At 36.6% G+C, this 19,869-nt stretch overlaps 1 protein-coding gene across 2 annotated transcripts in view; it reads right to left on the bottom strand.

Moving 5' to 3' along the window:
• Positions 1 to 19,869, bottom strand: part of LOC104851553 (glutamate receptor ionotropic, delta-2) — a 239,332-nt gene that overhangs the window by 218,368 nt on the left and 1,095 nt on the right. The window lies entirely within an intron of this gene.

Raw genomic sequence — 19,869 nt, 5'->3', positions numbered from 1 at the left:
AGAGAGAGAGAGAGAGAGAGAGAGAGAGAGAGAGAGAGAGAGAGAGAGGGTGAGAGAGGGATTGATCCCCTATATGTTATAGTTAGGACAAATTCTAAAATTGCATTAAGTACAGCCACACTGCAGGGAGTAATGTGGGCTCTTGAATGGGGTTATAATCGCTCAGGGAAGATTTGCTGGATGAATTTTGATGAATGAAATCAGTTGTCATACAACCTGTCAAGGTACACTTCATTGTCCTAGAAATGAAAATATCTTGATTACAGTAATTGTAATATATATTCAAGATGAATTTGAAAAATCATTGACGATTGTTTCACATTCCAATTTCTCTTTAATTACTAGCTAGACCTTCTTTTTGTAAGATGCATAATTCGCAAGCTAAGTATAAAAGTCCTGATGGCTTCGATGCAGTTTGGCAAGCGGCCTACACTTCTAGGTTCTAGAAGGAGCCAGTCGCAGTGAAACGTGTGGAGCACTGCAGTATCTGCAATGCAACCTTTACCGACAAGAATTTGAATTCATTACCAACAGCAGCTCAAACACCTCGCTGCTTTCCATTGCGCAAGGTCTAGTATCAGCAAGCTTTACTGTTGAATTTGTTTCAATTTAAATTTGAGTTGGCCTTTTCATGAGAAAAAAACCACTAAGTATGTACTATATGAAGTTTCTTTGTTTATACCCACCACAAGAAGAATCTTTTTGAATCAGAAAAAAAAATTAACAAGTCTTTCTAAATATTGTCTTTGTGAGTAAAAACTTGTCTGAGCACTCTATCTCAGGAAACAGGAGGGAGGGGAGACTCATGATCCTAAGGACGCTGCGTATGAACACTGCCACAAATTACACGGTGCCTCTGACCAACGGAGATGATCTGTAATCTGTGCCTCGCGAACATTTAATAAGGTGACACACACTTAGTCTAGACTGCGACTATTGAAAGCAGCCACACAACTCACCCAGTGTCTGCAGTTACTACTGGCAAGGCAGCCTTCCAAGAGGGGAGCGACCTCTGAAAAGGACTTGTTGCCTGACCCCCCCCACCCGAACTCCAATCCTATCACTGATACCCTGCTAAATTCCTGCACGCTACAGCCTTGGCTTGGCAACACAGGAAAGTTCATCCAGCAAATGCATTCTTTTCTATCTGAGAAATCCTAAGCTTACAAGAGTTCTGGTGCGTGTCAACACGGAACAGAAGCTGAGGTCGATCTACCAACAGAACAATGACAAAGGAGTCCTCCATCACGCTGCCAGGATGGTCAGGGGAGGTTTCTGATTGCAAAGTGGAGCTTGGAATATTCAAAATATTGAACAGTTTGAATGATGACGACAGTCTGTGGACCACTGTCGCAGTGCAGCGTGACAGTAACAGTAACGCAGCGTATCCCTTCCTGAAATAATAACCTGGAACGTGCACCACCGTGTGTGTGATTCACTACAGCCGCACACGCTCATGATTGGGAAGGGACCCTGCAAAATCTGGGGATACCTCTCTATCCTCCCTCTTTCTCTCTCCTTCCACCTCTCCTTCCCTCTCCTTTCTTTCTTCCTTCTTTCCTTCTCCCCTCCCTCCTCTTTTTCCTCTCTCATCTTGCCTCTTCCTTTCTCTCTCCCTCCTTACCCACTTATTTAGTGATTTTCCCCGTAGCGCCCCATAATTTCATCATCACTTTATGGCCTATACCCCACTTTAGACCCAAGCTGTGGGAAGAGGACATGCCTGAGGGTTTCCTCATTGTATTTATTAGAGTTCAGACAAGACATTAACGGGCACTGGACACACACACACGCACGCACACGCACACACACACAGAAGTTCACAAGCAAATGACATATACTGAAAAAGTTCATATTTATTATTGTGCTTTGTACCGTTTCATTCGAACCTAACAACTCAATTGAGCAGATAGTATGTGATTTAGGAAGAAAAGAAGCACCAAATAAGATCATAAATTTATCCTGCCCACCAGTTTTATCTTCCTGATGACCAAGAGGACACTAAGGCAATGATTATATAAAATAGAGCAAGCGAGCTGGCAGGAACATAAATACACTTGCACTGTGCTTATGCAATTCAGCGTGATTGTGGGAAAGCTGTAAACAGTGAAACAGAGTGTGTATGTATCATCTTTGATTTTTTTCTCTTTTTCATAAACTCTAAAGTCTTTGGAGATAGCTAAGAAACTACAAAGCACAACTCTATACTGTCAGCTCTCCAGATAACCACAGCCTCAGAAAAAGCATTTAAACTTTCCATTCCACCCCACTTGCAAAACTAACTAGTAATTAATAGTAATTAGTAATTAATAACTAGTAAACTAATAAAAGTAACAACTAGTAAAATAATAATTTGTGGAATATTAGCTATTAGGGGCTAATAATCTTGGGTGCTAAAAGCTTGACATGGAAAACTGACTATAATCCAGTCAGATTAGCACCCAAAGCAAATCTTGATTCACAATTAAGGGCAATCAGAAAGTACATTCTTTGAAAATAACATGAAATAAAGACATATCCCAACCTCAAATCCCAAATCCCCTCTTTTCTAATTCAAACACAAGTGAATAAGAAGTAGTTTGCAAGAATATACAGAGAAAACATGAAAACCACAAATTAATAGTGAGAAAATGTTTTCTAGTTAAGTATTAGCTAACCATTAGCTAGAGTAGAGAAGCACACTCCTAAAAGATCCATTTTTACCAGAACTTTGTATTCTGAACACCCTGCAAAAAATAATAACCAAATGCTTTTAGTTCCTGGTGATAACAGATATTTTTTTAGTTTACATTTATTACGTTTTTCACGGCCATTAGCATAAAACTACCTTTCAAAACAAGAAAATTCAAGATCACACAAGAGGAAAGAAATGCAGGTTTCATACTGAAGCAGATGTCATCTTCCATTCACCCAATAAGTGGGATATCACAGCCCTAGGAAATATTAATAAGGGTACAATGCTAATGCAACCACATATAATGGAAATAAAGCATCATTTTCCTAATCAACAAAAGAGGATTATCCTGTGAGTTCTTCCTAAACTTACTCTCAAAGGCTCCAGCTCAACTTTAACTATGTATCATTCAGCACATCTGTAGCACACTGAGTGGTAGGGGATCGATCTGTCCATCACTCTCCCCGCCACACACCCCATGCCCTCCAGCAGGGAAGCACTGAACCTGGCTCAGGACAAAGCCCTCCACTTCCAGCAGATACCTGGGCCCCATGCAGCTGGCAGGCATTCTAAAGGTCATTCTCCCTCTTGAATTTGAGCATTATTTGTTTTTGTCATTCTTTGACATTTAACACTTCTCTTTGTCTCTGTCTTCATCCAGCCCTTTCTCAAGTGGATGAGAACATATCACTTTACACCTGAACACTTCTAAGCACACAGAAATGATACTGATAGAAGTAGCCTTTCCTTTTCTGCTATTTTTCTTTCCTAGTAGCTGTTACCTAAACACAAGGGATCATCTCACCAAATACAAAAGAATAACTCCTTCTAGATAATGTACTACCTGCATTTTTCTTCTTTCATTTTATATATAACTTTTTATTACAATTTCTGTTTAGTTTTTTTCTGTTCCACATAATGAGAGGAACAGAAAAACAAAAAGTTCCAAAATGTCTACTGAATTAGAGAAAAACAAAACTTGGGGAAATAATCTGTGAATTAACATATGTCTGAAATTTTCACTTTTGAAAATGTAAAACTGAAACAGATATAGTTATTAAGGTAAAATGTTAAATTAAACCTTTTCTTATCTAATAATAGAAAAATATTGATCAGGTTTTATGGAAGGTTGACCGAGGATGATGTAAAGATCTGGCAAATTCCATAATATGACTGTATAATATTAAGCCGAGTTTCACAGCTAAGCATTCCCCATTACTCTGTGGGAAAAGGAGATAAAACCTATGAATATTCCTGGTTCATTTCCATACACTCTAAAATGTGGATGTGAGTAAACATTTTCCAGTGCTTTCTCAGTCCTAATACCAAAGATTGAGAGGCTATAAAACATTATTTTGGAAAAGGCAAGAATGTTGCTTAGATACTTAATTATCTTTGAATAATTTAAAATAAAGACATACTGCCCAAGTACTTGTGTGATGCACTGAAAACCAACTGGAGACAAGTGAACAGATACTTCAAGAGGTAGACATCATGCCTATTAGCACTGCATATCAATCACAGACAGTGCACCGTAACACTCACTGTGAAGCACCAGCAAAACTAGGACTCATTTTTTTAAATGACAACTCATTAGAAGACATTGCTTTTTTTTTAGACACTGATGAAAAATCAAACACAAAGCTTCAATACTATTATAATGTAGAAATGTGGGGGAAATGCATGAAGCAACCTGGATCCAAATCACCAGAAAATGCAGAGATGGCTCTGGTAAGGGAACCTGGCTTCTCATGCTATAGGTGACTACTGAAGAAAGAAGCGCAGAGGGTGTGCGCAACAGGCACAAACTCAGTGAACGCTCTTCAGTAGAAAAACTCAGTGTAAACAATTCCACAGAAGAAATATGCACAAGCATCAAATAGCTGAGAGATGTTGGGTTAACTGGGCAAATTATATAACATTGCCGAGTTTATCTCACCTGCAAAATGAGAATGATTCATCAACAGCATTACTGGGTTTTACTGCTACAATATGATGCCTAGAAAGTATTTGTAACAATTATCTGCATATTTACTGAGAGAGCTTAATACTTTTTAAAAGCAAGCTGTATATCTTTCTTATTATAGAGGATGGGTTTAAGTCACTTTCATTGTATACTTTGACTCTCTTCTACAGAATTCCTCTAGATATTTTCACAGAGAGGTGAAGTAGGACGAAGGGATCAAATCATCGCATTTATGACAGTGGTACTCAAGGCAGACAAACTGAATGAGTCTTTTACACTACAGAGCACTTCAGCTCTAGTCTCCATGATAGCAATTCTAACTATTCAATACAATAAAAGTCCTTTTTCATTCTAGGACCTTCCAATTAAAATGAAACTGTGGACTTATACATTCAGAGTCCTATACAAATTGTGCTGACTTGCCTTGGAATGCTCCAACAATCTACTGACCTTCAATCAGTTAAAAACCTGTGGAGCTGGCAGTGTTGATTAAGATCACATTAATGGCTCAATTGTGGAAGACAAGTCTAGTTTAACTGGAAAAAAAAAAGAATAATTAGTAAATCAGGGCTGGTATGTTAAACAGCCAAGAGAATTTAATGCTTACCAAATCACTGTGACTTCCCTCTCCCTCTATATTAAATAAGAGCACACTTGTCCCCTGTAGAATGATTTACATGAACACAAAAGAGGAGAAATATACATCTACTTATAATATGTAATAGGAGCTTTAAAAAAGGAGTAGACCCAAAGATATGTGTAATAGTTTAAAAACAGAATTAATAAGAAATTAATTATTTTAATATGGATATTAAAATCAGAAAACAATGAATGCTATTTAAAGAGATTAATTGGAAAGATTATTGTAAAAATATAAAAAATACAAACTTTTGAAAGAAATCTTTAAACCTCTTATGTCTTACATAGGTCCAGGCAAGAGGAAGATTATAGGTTTAGAATTAACTAGAAAGACAACTATTTTACTGACATTCAGAAGCCAGAAAAACAATGAGTGGGGCCGGGGATTTAGCTCAGTGATTCCGAGGCGACGCCTGCCTCGCAAGCACAAGGACTGGAGTTCAATCCCCGGTACCAAAACAAACAAACAAAGAAAAAAAGAATGAGTAAGAAAGAATCCATGAAGTTATCTACATGTTTTCTGTCATGTTAAACAAACAGCAAATCTCTTTGAGCTTGAAAACAAGCAGACAAATAACCCATATAGTCATAGACAGTTTTCCTCTCCACTTGACATAATTACAAAAATCAATTAACACCAGCCTGAAGATACTGGGCAAATGTGCACAAAACAGTCAGAAATAAAATGTACACTTAAGTAAAATCTATTATATTTATGAAGTTTTGAAGGGAGGCAGCAAAGGGGAAGTACCGCTGACAAAATTTATTAGTGATACATGCTGTTTCATTCTTTTACAAATGCTTTATTTCCTTAATTTACTTTTCATTTTTGCCTACATGATAAGTGATTACATCCACATTTCACATATGATAACATGAAGGTTGAAAACAATTATCCCTGAGGGCTGAAAACTGAATCCAGACACACGCTAACAAGCTCTCTGATTGTTTCCATAAGTTAATTAAAGATTTATAATACATAATGAAATAATGATGGGAAATATATATATACATATATACTTATATATTTTCTATATACATATGATTATAGCATGATTGATTGTACAAAGACTAAAGACAATGAAGCAAGAAAATGCAAAGCAGATTTATTTTGACAGCTAAAGGTTTTGGAGGGAAATTTTCTTATATGGTAGTTTGATTATTTTGAATGTGGATTTCCACTTATACTGTTAAAACTATAATTTGCTCAATAAATAATTTTTTAAACTAAAACATTCTTATATATCTTTCTAAAAAGGTGCTTTATACAATGAACCACAGACTATAATTGAGTACACAAGCCCCAATGATAAATAAATATCCATACTGGAACATATAGATTTTCATTCTCATTTAACCAAATCATATTTATTATTATTTGCAATATGGGAGCATTTCTGTTAATTCATAATTACTTTAAATTGTCCTATGGTATGGCAGAGGATATTTTGTGAAGTCACTGTGTGAGTGTGTGTGTATGTGTGTACACACATGTGTGCAAGTTCATCACTGGGCATAAACACAACAGGCAAAACCCAAGAACACATACAGACTACACAAGAATAGTATAAGAAGTCTTTGCAAATAAAACCATTCCACAACAAAGCTACTTCAACTGGAATTTAAAAAGATTTTTAAACAATTAAAATATATACATAGGGACATGTACTGACAAAAACAAAATAAACTTTAGTTCATATTGGAAGGAAAGAGTTTCAGTCTGAGCTTGGGGAAAGAAAGAATGAATGGGGAGAGAGATAAGGAGGAAAGGAAAGTGGACAATGTAGACTGAGGAGTGGTTTGGATCTGAGCAAAGGTGAAACAGGATTTGGATCCAGACTGGACTCTGTGAGACTCTAAATTCTAAATGACCATGGCCCCTAGCAGTTTGCAGCAATGGTGTTCCCAGCACTGTGTTAGCAACCTCTGACACGATTTTTAATAAACTTCAAAGGAATCAATCATTGTACTCTAAAGGAATACAGTGGAGCACAGATAAAATGATCCCATGTTAATGAAAACAATTATTCAATTCTACACAATTAGACTATTTCTACTTCCCAGACAATAGCCCACATTAATACTTCTTTCATGGCACGAACATAAGTACTTTGGTTAGTAAAAATTATGTTTAATAGATTATTCAAAAGACCCTCAACTATAAAGCTTTCAAGATATTAACCTCTGAATTTTCTCAGTAGCATAGCAGGGCTGTTGGCCAAAGACAATCTCTAGTGTTCATTCTCCCTGTGAGAGACTGTCTATCTTATTTCTCAGGGAAGATGATTAAGAAGAAGGGGCTATGCAGGCCTAAAAATCACTACCTCTGAAGAAGGAAGCCTGTATTCCTGTTTGAGCATAAATGTGAGAAGAATGTTCTCAATCTAGTTCCACAATTTGAAAACAGAGAACAAAAAGCTTACCAGAAAACCATGGTGCTAGAAGTAAAGAAAAGGGGTAAGGTTAATATGAAACAGGCCATGAGAAAAAAGCAAGGGTATGAGACATCAAAGCAGGTGATCGCAGATCATCTCCTGAAGCGAAAGTGACTGAAACCAAGAGAAAAGAAAGGAAGACAACCTAATAATAGGATGGCGTGTATATCAAATTGAGGAGATAGGAGAGTTGAATAAATTAGATAAGAGTAGGCATAGAGCAACTGATTCAAAATCAGAAAACAATAGTTTGTACTCATTTCTCAGATAGCAAAAACTTAACATTCACTTATGAAATAATGCCTGGTGAAGCCTGTTTGGAGTCATTCCTGCTTTTATAACAATTCTGTAATAAACTGTGTAGACTGTTGACTCCTTACTAATATTTCCTCTTAGGAATCCATCTAACGCAAATTTAAATCTTCGCTATAGACTACCTTTACATTTCTTTAGACCAGTTTAACTCCGTGTGAGAATACACATCTCACAGCGATACAGCATCTGCAGTTGATCCAACTGCTAGTATCAACATCCAATCAGTTCTGCTAGGAGCATCAGTCAAAAAGCAGATAGGGAGAATGGACAAAAAGAAAAAAAATGAACAATCACAGTCACCACTTTTCACTTTCTGATTTAAAAAACTCAATATGTTTATATGAAGGAAAACAACTCATATCTATTTTTTCCTCTTTTCTGCCACCTATGAAGAAATAAAAAAAGGCCTAACAAAGCAATTAATTTTAGATTGAGCCACCCTAAGTGTTACATGGGCCAGAAAGGAGAGAGAGAGAGAGAGAGAGAGAGAGAGAGAGAGAGAGAGAGAGAGAAAGAGAGAGAGAGAGACAGAGAACTTATTTTCTAACCAAGTTAGAACTGCATTGAACTGGTAGGTTTCTCTGTGAACAAATATACATAAAAATAAAACCATTACTTATTAAAGAGAGTGAGAGAGAGAAACAGAGAAAACCAACATAAGTGAAACAACCACCTAGCCTAGGGGTGGCCAACCTGTGGCATGTGTTTTATTGTGTTTTTCTTTTAAGACAAAAGATGTTAATGTATGCCTTGTTTTTTCTAAACTAGGACTTTGGTATTCAGGTTTCACTGCATTGTGGGCACTCTGCAATAAATTAGCGTGTTTGGGGTTGCACTTTGGCACTCAGTCTCTAAAAGGTTCACCATCATTGACCTAGCCTAATAAATAAAATACCACAGAGAATGCTGAAGCCGTGCACTCCCTTAATCAGATCATCTCCATTTCCCTTCTCCACTGCTCCCCCCTCAAGGAACCACTGACCAGACTTTTGCATTTCTCCTTGCTGTGCGCTTCATCTTTCCTTCTAGAACACAATGTTCCTATTCTTCCTGGTGGTCTAGAATATAGCATCTGCTGGAGGCCAAGTGGAAATATATCACAGAAGACGCTCTGTACATAGTGTGCATTGATAGGAATGTCAATCCAACACAGGTTAAAAATAATTACCCAACGTGTTTAAGAAGTACAGCTGAAATCTATATTTCTCCTTTTAAAAAAACCAAAGTTCTATCAACATGACATAGGGAGCTGAGCTAATCCCCAGGGCCCAGGCTGTCAGCAGCATTGCCCCTGAAGAGATTCTTTTCCCACTAATAATATTCTCCACTCCGCTCCCTGTGTTTGTCATTCAGCATGTTCCTCCTTGGTGGCCTCGAAGTCTCACTCATCTTATGAGCTCAGCAGCCAAGAGCAAATTCTATCTTCTGAATCTGGGCAATATTTTGAGAAAATAAAACTGTTTCTTCTCAGCAAGCCTGTGCATATGAGCATTCAGGGGCTGATTTTCCAGTTTATAGATTATCTAATACCCTTTGCTCCCTTTTCTTTGCTTTTGGCCATTTCACTGCTCATTAGCATTGCCACTGATGGGTGGACAGGAAACATAAGAAGAAAGAGTCAAAGCAGTTTTGCTATTTATTAACTGTTTATCAACCACAACAAAAACTTGTGGAGAAAAATGCTAGCCAGTTAGTTTTTGAATTGCCTGTTAACTGTCAATTTTCTTTGCCTGTCTTATGCTCATTACACCTAAATAATTAAAACTCAGTATAAATGTACAATTCATGCTGTAAAATTTTCAGTATACTTTTCCTAATAATATTTTGCAATGGAACATTATTTCTCTTTTCATCTGGGGTTATCCCCCTTTGCTACAGTCTACAGCAATAATATATGGATTAATAACATGGAAGATTTTATACTATTAATTTCATAAATGAGAAGGGACATTAATCTATATATGATACATATAAAAATATATCATGAAGAAAATATGTTTAGTGAAATATCTCCTACATTAAAAGAGCTTGGTTTCATTAATTACACAATAACTAGATCCTAAAGTTATTCTGTTACTTGGTTTTGTAGCACAACTACTGACATCTATGATCAACAAATAAAGAGGACAAGAGGCAAATGCTAGACATTACTCTTTAGCTGTAACTTTGGCATGAATGCACTGACTTTGTAGCCCATAGCTGTACTAAACTGAATGATTAACCATCAGATAGCTGAGCAAAGTGATTTCTATTATAAATGAAGACCATCTGTAAAGGATAAGTTCTTCATCCCATTATAAAGTTTCTTTCTTTTTCCTCTCTAAAATCCATGTTTGTATTATGGCATCTTCAGGCCATAAATCATAAACGTGACATTTGTTAGTGCCACTGGAGACCACACTCATGCTTCTGGAAGTCATGAACTGCTCTACTGCCAGCTTCTTAATACCAAAATATTTTCTCAGAAGGCAGAAACACCTAAAAGTGCTTAAAGGACAGGAGAATGTTCTATTTGAATATTCAGATTAAATACTGTGGGCCTAAATATTTGGATATAATGGATCTGAATAAACATCTGCTGAAACCCCCAGAATGTCACATAATGGTTTACATAGCACCGTAAAGCATGTATGTTTTACAAATGTATTATAAGGATGTAGATCATGATTTCTCCACTTAATAATGAATTACGTAAAATGTCAAAAGAGCACCATGACTAAACCACCAGGAAAAGGAAGAGTAATCTCACTCAAGTCTGTCCATGAGATATCATCCCAGTAATATGGGATTAAACTTTGAAAAACAATGTTGAGAAAACAGAATGGTTCTCATAGAGGTCATTCATAGAGGGCCTATACTGGGAGCTTCTGGTACATCTAAAAAGAAAATTCAAGTCTCCAGTTACTGCCACTCACACAGGCAGCAAAGAAGATCTGGACTCAGCTAATACTACAGGAACTGCCACTATACCACTATCAGAATTTTGTATGTTGTCAGATGGTAGAGATTATCAGAAGCAAGAATCGGTCTTCCAGATTTTAATTCATCTCAAAGTACATGCAACAGAGCAATATGACTCTCTTATCTCACTTTGTCTCCTAAAATAACACTTGGTCTTTGGCTTTTAAGATAATATGTCAATCTAAATGGTGCCACCCATGGGGTATGATATTATAACTATGCCAAGGTTCAGTATAACAAGCGCTTTACCAATTTCAGTGAAATTTAGGGTCCAATCCAAATAAGTTCATATTTAAACCTGTTCGGCAATCCCTTTAAATTATCACATCTCACTATCCCAGGAAGTTATGGACCTGCAAATTAACAAAACTCTTTGGATGTTCTATATTTCATTAATTATGTTCCTCAGCCCCAGCCATAACACAGTTGGCTTTTATTTTTTTGCCAGTCATAGTTGATCCCAAACCACAAGACTCCTATCTTCTCACTGTTTATGTATTTCAAGTTTACACATCAATTATTAGATGCAACCAAGCAGAAACAACCATGCAACACTCACATGACACTGTTTCTACAAGACATAAGGCTTAAACAGGAGACCACATTGGAAATGACAAGGACCACAGAAGAATATAATTCACCACCTACTGAAATTCTTATTTTAACATAAACATGCTTACTTAAGGTGGAAAATCCATGTAGTCACACAACTTGAGGGTATATTAATAGATTTGCTAAAAGAACTAAGATTTCTGAGGTTAGGAAATTTAGAACATTTCCTTTCCTCATCTTCACACATGAATCAATAGTTCTGTCAATTATGACATAGCAGGAATACAAGTGAGAGATCAATAAAAGTAAATATTTAAATGTGTCACTTAAAAGTAACACAATATGAATTTTATTTATAGCCTGCAATGATAAACACTGCCCTGCAAAAATTATACCCACTTTGTAAAATTTTTCCAATGTGACATTTTTAGCAAACCAAATGTATTACATAACTTATTTTGAAGAAACCTACAACCAACTCGAATGTCTATTTATAATGAGAATTTTCAGTTATTTTAAATAGGAATATTGTATATTATTAAAATTAGTTAATTACCAAAAAACAAATATTCTATTTAAAGTGATGTATCAATTCACCTTAGTGTGTAATCAATCTATTCATCATTTCAGGTAAGAGATTTTTACTAATTTTGAGAATAAGGAAAATTAAAGCAAAATGCACAATAATAATGCACTACATCACAGACAGCACATGTGAGCTTCTGTCTCAAGCTAATTCCAGTAGCTATAACCCAATAATCACTTGACTCAAGATTACTATGTAAAAAAATAAAGGCAAGCATTCTTGTTTTAAAGCATTTGCTATCCAAATTAAATAAATTAAACTAATGTGAAGAAAATAGGTGTTATATTTTTAATTCTTCTTACTGATATTCTCTTAGATTAAACCTTTAAAATATTATCATATATGGCCCACTTCTCCCTTTAAAAGATCACATCTCCCTTTTCTTCATAGTTATACCACCACTCTCTTTCTCCCTTATAGCAAAACTCACAGACTTCCTCATGTCCCATGAAATCTCTGAATACTTTTTAATCATTATTTTGTCACTTCTGGCTCATTAAAAAAAAACACTTTTGTCAAATTCATCTTTGTCCTCAATATTTTCAAAACTAGTAATCAAGTCTCAATTTTCATAAGTACAATTTGTCAATTTCTCACTTCCTCTTTTTAGAAATACACTGACGTCACAGCATATGCTCCTGGTTTTCCTCGCATCTCACAGGACACTCATGGCTCTGGTACCAAATCCCTCTGCTCCCAGACCTCTACATTTTGGAACGCTCCTTCACAGGATTCTTTTACCCCACACTTCTTTACCTCCTATTGCTTTCAAGACCATGTTTATAGTGAAAAGTTCCAATTTGTAGAGCTGAAATCCCAAGGCTTAAATTACATTCTCACATAATATACTGCAAATTTGAATCCTCAAATTTAAGTTGTAATAGGAACTTAACATTCACAATTTTTATTTCTATCAAAAACTTCCTTGTTTCTCCATATTTCTACTTTTATTTAATAGCAACATATTTAATTCCTTTGCTCCAGTAAAATAGCTTGAAAGTCTCCTTATGTTTTCTGGCCATCTCCCACTTGACTAAGACGTGGGGAAATCCTGTTTCTATTATCACCAAGCTATCTACACAGTCCCAGACAACATTTCTTCAGTTACCACCTTAATTCAATTCGCTATTGCCAAATTGTATTTCTACTCTATCCAGTTCCCACAAGCAGAGAAAGTTATCTAAAATACAACCCACTTTACATCATGCACTTAATCTGAATTCATATTATGCCTATGAGATCTGAACACCTCAGGGTAACTTTTTAGTCCCTACAGGCTCGGCCCAGTTGTCTGCCAGTCCTCACTGCTTTCCACTTTTTCCTTTGCTCAAGTTGGCTCTCAAATGTTCCTTTAACAAATAAAGTGGATTCCTTAATGGCTGGTCTCATGGCTGTTGCTTTCACTATGCTCTCTACCCAAAGCTCTTCTCCATCAGCTACCCACAAACTTCACTGTCTCTGAATCTGGTCTTTTCTCTCATGAGCATCTTCTAGGGTCTTACCAAACCACCCCATCCAAAACACCACCTCCTCAACCACCAGCCCTTCACTTTGCTCATGCACTGATAATGCCCCAACATCAAATCACAAAGTTTCTTGTTTATCTAGTGGTCTTCCTCATAAGAAGCTTCCTCACTATAAGCTTCATAAATACAGAGACACAGTGGCTTGCTTACTCAATATTTTTTTCTAGGAGCTAAATGCAATATCACATATAGTATAGGTTCAGAGTAAAGTAAACATTTGCTGAAAGAAAGAACATTTTCCTAATCAGCAAACATACTGCATGTTGGTAGTAATGCCAACATTACCCTGTAGTTTCTGCAATTTTAACTTTCAGAATTTAATGATTTTGATAATAAAGTAAATATTTCAAGGTTACTTTGGAAAACTCAGGTACTTAGAGCAATAAAATAAGATTATTTTAAACACAATATTTTAATGATTTTGGTATGACAAGTATGAGCATTTTTAATAATAATAAAATTACCTGATTTTTAGGAGTAAAAACATTTGTCCAGAAGGGCCCTGACAATGGAGTGATTTAAAAAGGTTAAAATGCACAAGGCCTTTATCAGTTTAGCTTCAGAGGTTCACCTCTGAGTCTCTTTCCATCTACACAGGAAGCTCTCCAGAGTCGGGCTGGCCTCTGCTTGGTTACTGCTTTGCACAAAACAGTAGGATGAAAGCACAACAACCCAAAAGAAGAATCCAACACACTGAAGAACTCTGAACATGTTATCTCTTTCTGCTCCACAGTTTGCAAGATATCAAACTTAGGCTGATATTCCTCATGGGCTTCCAGTTTGTAAATTCTACAAACTACAGTAGGCTACTCATGTCTCCAGTTAGTATTCCTGAGCCTATTTGCAACAACATTGTAGGTAACGCTTGTACTGATGTTAGACCAAAAAAAAAAAAAAATCTAAAACTGAAAGGCAAATGAATCCAGCTAACAGAGTTATTCAGAATATCTGATGAGTAAATATATTAGCAGTAGTTATCTTTTCATCAACCATCATCTTCATTTTAAGGGGTCCCTAAATGAGTGATTACAGGTTTTCTTTATATTTCCTTTTGCATTTTCTTTTCGCAAAATCCTCTCAATGTAGCTATTGAGTATGGTTATATGAATCATATGTGACTATATCCTTTCCCCCAATTCCTTCCTATAAACCTCAAATATTGGATTTTTCTTCATTGTAGTCCCTATAATTTTAGAACTTAAGAGAACATTAGTCCAAATCTTGTTATAGGATTCATAAAAATGAGACTAAAGAAACTAACTTTCCACTATTGCTCAATTACCTTTTTATAAAAATTGGGATGTAGGCTCAAAGCTCCTAGATTCAAATCCAGAATCTGTGTTTATTATATCTTAATATTCCCCCTATGTTTTTCATATTCATCTGAAATTTGTATCTATAGCAAAAGGCTAAAATTCATCAATATAAATGACTAGATTCCACAGATGTCCTTAATAATTAATTCCAGAATTATTTTATTATCCGGCTGATTATCTTACCCTGCTTTTAATAACATACTATTACAACTAATAATTAATCATTATTTAATATTGCCATAGGCCAAATCCTAACATAGTAAGACAATTGTAACCTATTCTTGCACTTTCTAATGACATGATTTTGTTAATGCTCAAACTAAATGATCTGATTGAAAGTTGACCTAAATTTCCTCTTCCATTATTTTTTATAGCAGGATATGCCAGAATGAAGAGTGTGATTTTTTTTCAAAAAATGGAAGAAACAAGAGAAAATACTAAGTGTGAACAGACACTGTTCTCGTGTGGCCAAACTCTCTGGTGGTGATGGTGATGGCGGTGGATGTATGTCTGTCTAGGGGAATGATACAAAACCTAAAACTTACTACTCTCCAGGCAACAATTACCTGAAAACATATATGACCATGTATGACTTGACACTGTATTTAGTTATAGCTGTATTTTTGGTCAACATATCATTTTTACAACTCTACTACCGTGTGTGTGTGTGTGTGTGTGTGTGTGTGTGTGTGTGTGTGAAATGTTTCAAGTCACAGACTGTCAGGAAGCCCAGATATCCCCCAAGTAAGGAGACCTACTCTAGTTAGAAACTGCCTGACAAACTACTTTGTTTACCATTAAGCATACTTTCCTCTTTCCTGGTGTTCTGGTTTGTGCTTTTGCTTATTTTTCTCAGAGAATAGTATTTACTTAATATTTTACTTTAAATTTTTTTGCGGGGTACTGGGGATCGAACTCAGGCCCTTGCACTTAAGAGGCAGGCTGTGGAACCACTGAGCCAAACCCTCGGCCCTCTGCTTTAAATTTGTGGGAATAGTTATAGCATCAGACTAGCAACCTAATATAGCTAATGAACACCAGCTGCCCATAGGTGCTAGAATAAAATTCTTACAGAATGTAAGAGCCAGGGACAATATTTATTTTCCTAGACTGAAAATATTAAAAACATTTGTATTTATAGTACCATAAACCTCATTAAATGGCATTTTTTCCTGAAAATGTAGAAAACATTTCATGTGGTTTTCAAGTAGAACAACAAAGTACAGCTCAGAATGTAGTGACACCTAATGGCAAAGATATCTTTACAGGCCCTAGATGTATTTCCTGATAAACACTATATTTGTAGTAACACTAAGTGTTGCTACTCAGAGATGTGTTGTTTTCAGCCTGACAGATGGTGATAATCCAAAAGAAATGAGAATGTCTTTTAAAAATAAAGTCATATACAGGTGTAAGAAGAAAAAAACCTGGATTATAAAGTGTGGGCTAAAAACTATAATATCTCATTAAGAAAAATATGACTAACATACCCCTTACAAGTCAGAATGGAATGGAAATGTATTTCCTGTGGCTCCCAACAACTTCAGCTGGTTTCTACTTTTTGGAATTAATCACCATGATTTTATTCATACTTAAATTTTCTAGGAGATATTTAATGGATGTACATTTGACCTGGAATAGAAAGCAAAGGCCCTTAGCATAACAGCTATTAGTCATGTTATTGTTGATGTCTCTCATTAATAGCATTGTCTGTCTTCATGCACACCTGAATTGTGTGCTTCATATAATTATAGTGATGATGTGGAAAAGGATAATAATATCATATGCATCTTAGTACATTCTAAAAGTTTATATGGTTTTTGCCAAAACTTAGGAAGCAAACAGCTACTAGAAGTAAATTTAGGATGAAAACTCATTGAGATATGTTACATGGAGTCCCCCATGAGCCCTAGGGGGTTATCGTTAACCAGTGCATCTCATTTCAGCAGTGGACAAGGAAATATTTGGCAGAAGACACAGGATACCTTCTGGGGAAGTGTCTGCCTTTTGAGTTTCACCTGATAGTTCTCTGTTCGAAATTTGGGAAAAGTGATGCTTTACGTCCACCATGCATTATTTCTTCTTCATGTTCTGACATGTGTTACTCATCCAAATTTTTTAGTTTCCACACTCTTACAATGAAAATATTCTCTGAAGTGTCTCAAATATTCTGTAAACTGTTTTAAACTTTTCATAATGCTACAGTTGACAATTATGATCTTAGGGAATAAAATATCTGCTTATGAGAAAATCGTGAATGAACACTTCTCCCTACTCCCTCATGACATAAGGGATTCTACTATGACTGATGAAAAGCAGTGTGCACTAGTGATCAGTGAGACATATGAAGGAGGACAATACTTGCATGTTCCCTTGTCGAGATATATAACTGAAGACAGCTCATTTACAACCAGCTCGGTGAGCACAGGAACCAGATAAAGAAACTGGCATACATTACACTGTTAAAACATGAGATCCTCCATATTAGATATGAAGCAAAATACAAACTGCGCCGCTGACTGGAAATGCCACCTAATCCCTGCTTAATTAAAGCAGTACTCTAAACTCCCGTTGTGTTTAGGGAGTATGGAGCGTGGGACGACTGATGTATAAAGAAAATAGCAGTCAGCGTGGCTAATCTCAAAGACTTTGGAGCTTTCTAGCTACATAAATCAGAGAGACTTCTGAATAGCCTCATAAAACACCATATCATTGCCATTCCACTCACGATTTTTTGGTTCTTCCTACAGCATGCAGATCATTAGGAAACTTCTAAGCAATCAAGTAATGTTGGTCTGATGAAATTACTCAATCAATGCACAGCCTCAAAGTAGAAGCACAATTCAAAACTGAATAGTTTTTATATGTTCAGAGATCTTTCTTAAGGCAAAGAAGATCACATTGGAGGGCAGTTCATTGTGAAACACTTGTGTGTCTGTGTGTGTGTGTTAATGTGTGTCACATGTAGGGAGCAAATATGTGTAAATATTAAGTATTTATAACATATGATTTAACAGAAATGCAAAGTAATCACATGTGAATAAACACATTTTTATTTCACTCATTAGTTTCACCATTATATACCATCACTACAATGAGCTAAGGTGTTTAATAAAACAGATTTAGGAAAATGTAATTGACTTTATTAAACTTCCTGCATGAAGTAAAAACCCAGAGAGAGAGGGGGCTAGGGACAGATGGAGGACAGGGGAGAGAGATAGAGAGAAAGCATGACACGGGGGGGGGCGGATTTTCATACTACATATGATCTGGTTTAATACCAAAAGGATTCAATATTTAAAGAAGCTATTATAGCAATGTCTTTAATCTTTCCTGTTTGCCTGAACTACCTACTGCAGCTACTTTCTGTTAGAACACATCACATGAGGCTGGGAATTTTTTCATTTCTTCATAGCTGCTTAAATCTCTAGAGTTGAAATAGTTCCTTTCTCTACAGTCTTACTTTCATCTCTTTAGTCCTGAGCAAAAACATTTCATCTTAGTCATATTTCTCACATTAAATACTTAAATGAAAGCATTCACCTCCTAAAGAAAATTATCTTTCCCTACTCAACCAAGTGAACTAACCTATCTCATGTTAACTGGTACCTGGCCATCTCACTACTTTGCATTTATTACACTTTTGCTGAAAGTGGGGGTGGGGAAGGATGAGTGGTTTACTTCTGAAGCACACAAATTAGCCATTTTCAGTACATTATAAAAGATAGGAAGTTTTCTGAGAAAATGGGCTTTTTTACAGTTCTATATAGTCTAAATCTAATTCCCTTGTGTAATGCACTGATTACATTCAATTCAAATTAAGTAGTACTATTTCTTTTAGTAGGATATACAGAGTTAAGACATACATTTAGATTTCGAAGGAAATATTTAATTTCTACACAGCGACTTCAAAAATATCTGTTTATATGTAAGCCACGTCACTCTGATAAACAATAGTATGCAAAGGGAAAAATACAACAGTTGTGTTCTATTTTGAAACAAATGCCCAGACTGCACTACAAAATAGTACTCATCTAGTAAAGGACAGAAGAGCAGTAGGTGTTTGTAAATAATTCATTTATCATGTAAACCATAGACTAAGCAATAAAGCGTTTATTTACAAGCCTCTCCTCCTAAGGGATGAGAAACATAAGTCAGAAATCCCTAATCATAAAATGACTATAAAGGTATGACGAATATACACCTGCAGTTTCTCTCCATTTAAATCAGAGGTACTGTATGACCTAAGAGGAGCATAGTTCACTTCCAAACTCTTTATCAGAACACCACTGAATCCCTCAGTGAGATCATAATTTCTCTCTGAAAAGTTCTGCCCCACAGGCAGGCACTGTTAGCTCCGAGGCAAAAAGGGATCCAGCAGGCAAGCTATCTACTGCTTAATTTACTTAATGCACAAGTGCAAGGCTTTCTGAATCCTGACCTCATTACCCCTCTCACAGCAACACAGTGTACAGTTCCACTGGTGGCAATGAACGCGGACGGCAGACATGTTTAGGAAGAGCCACCAGCAGCGAGAGCCCCTGGGCTGAGGGTCTGGCCGCTGCGGGAGGGAGCACCAGACGGAGCCCCTGGCCTGGGAGGGCACAGCCGCCACCTGCAGCCCGGCCGCGTGTGTGTGCGTGTGCGTGTGTGTGCGTGTGCGTGTGCGTGTGCAGAATGCGCGGGGAAGGGGCACGGGGACAGAAAGGAGAGAAGCTGTGACCCATCTGTCGCCTCGCTCAGAACATCAAACCCTGTGGGTGGATAAAAGTCCCGTGCCCAGAAAATTCCCCAAGCTGGGCCTCTGTGCAATCCTCCAAACGAGCCTCGGCTGCCCAGGGAGGAGAAATTTCCGGAATGGAAATCATCGCCTTAACGCAGACAGGGCTGGGAGAGCAG

This window comes from Fukomys damarensis, unplaced genomic scaffold, assembly GCF_012274545.1.
Source record: "Fukomys damarensis isolate Sample0158 unplaced genomic scaffold, DMR_v1.0_HiC HiC_scaffold_32, whole genome shotgun sequence".
Lineage (NCBI taxonomy): Eukaryota > Metazoa > Chordata > Mammalia > Rodentia > Bathyergidae > Fukomys > Fukomys damarensis.
The sequence above is the reverse complement of the archived record's forward strand: the minus strand, read 5'-3'. Positions and strand labels throughout refer to the sequence as shown.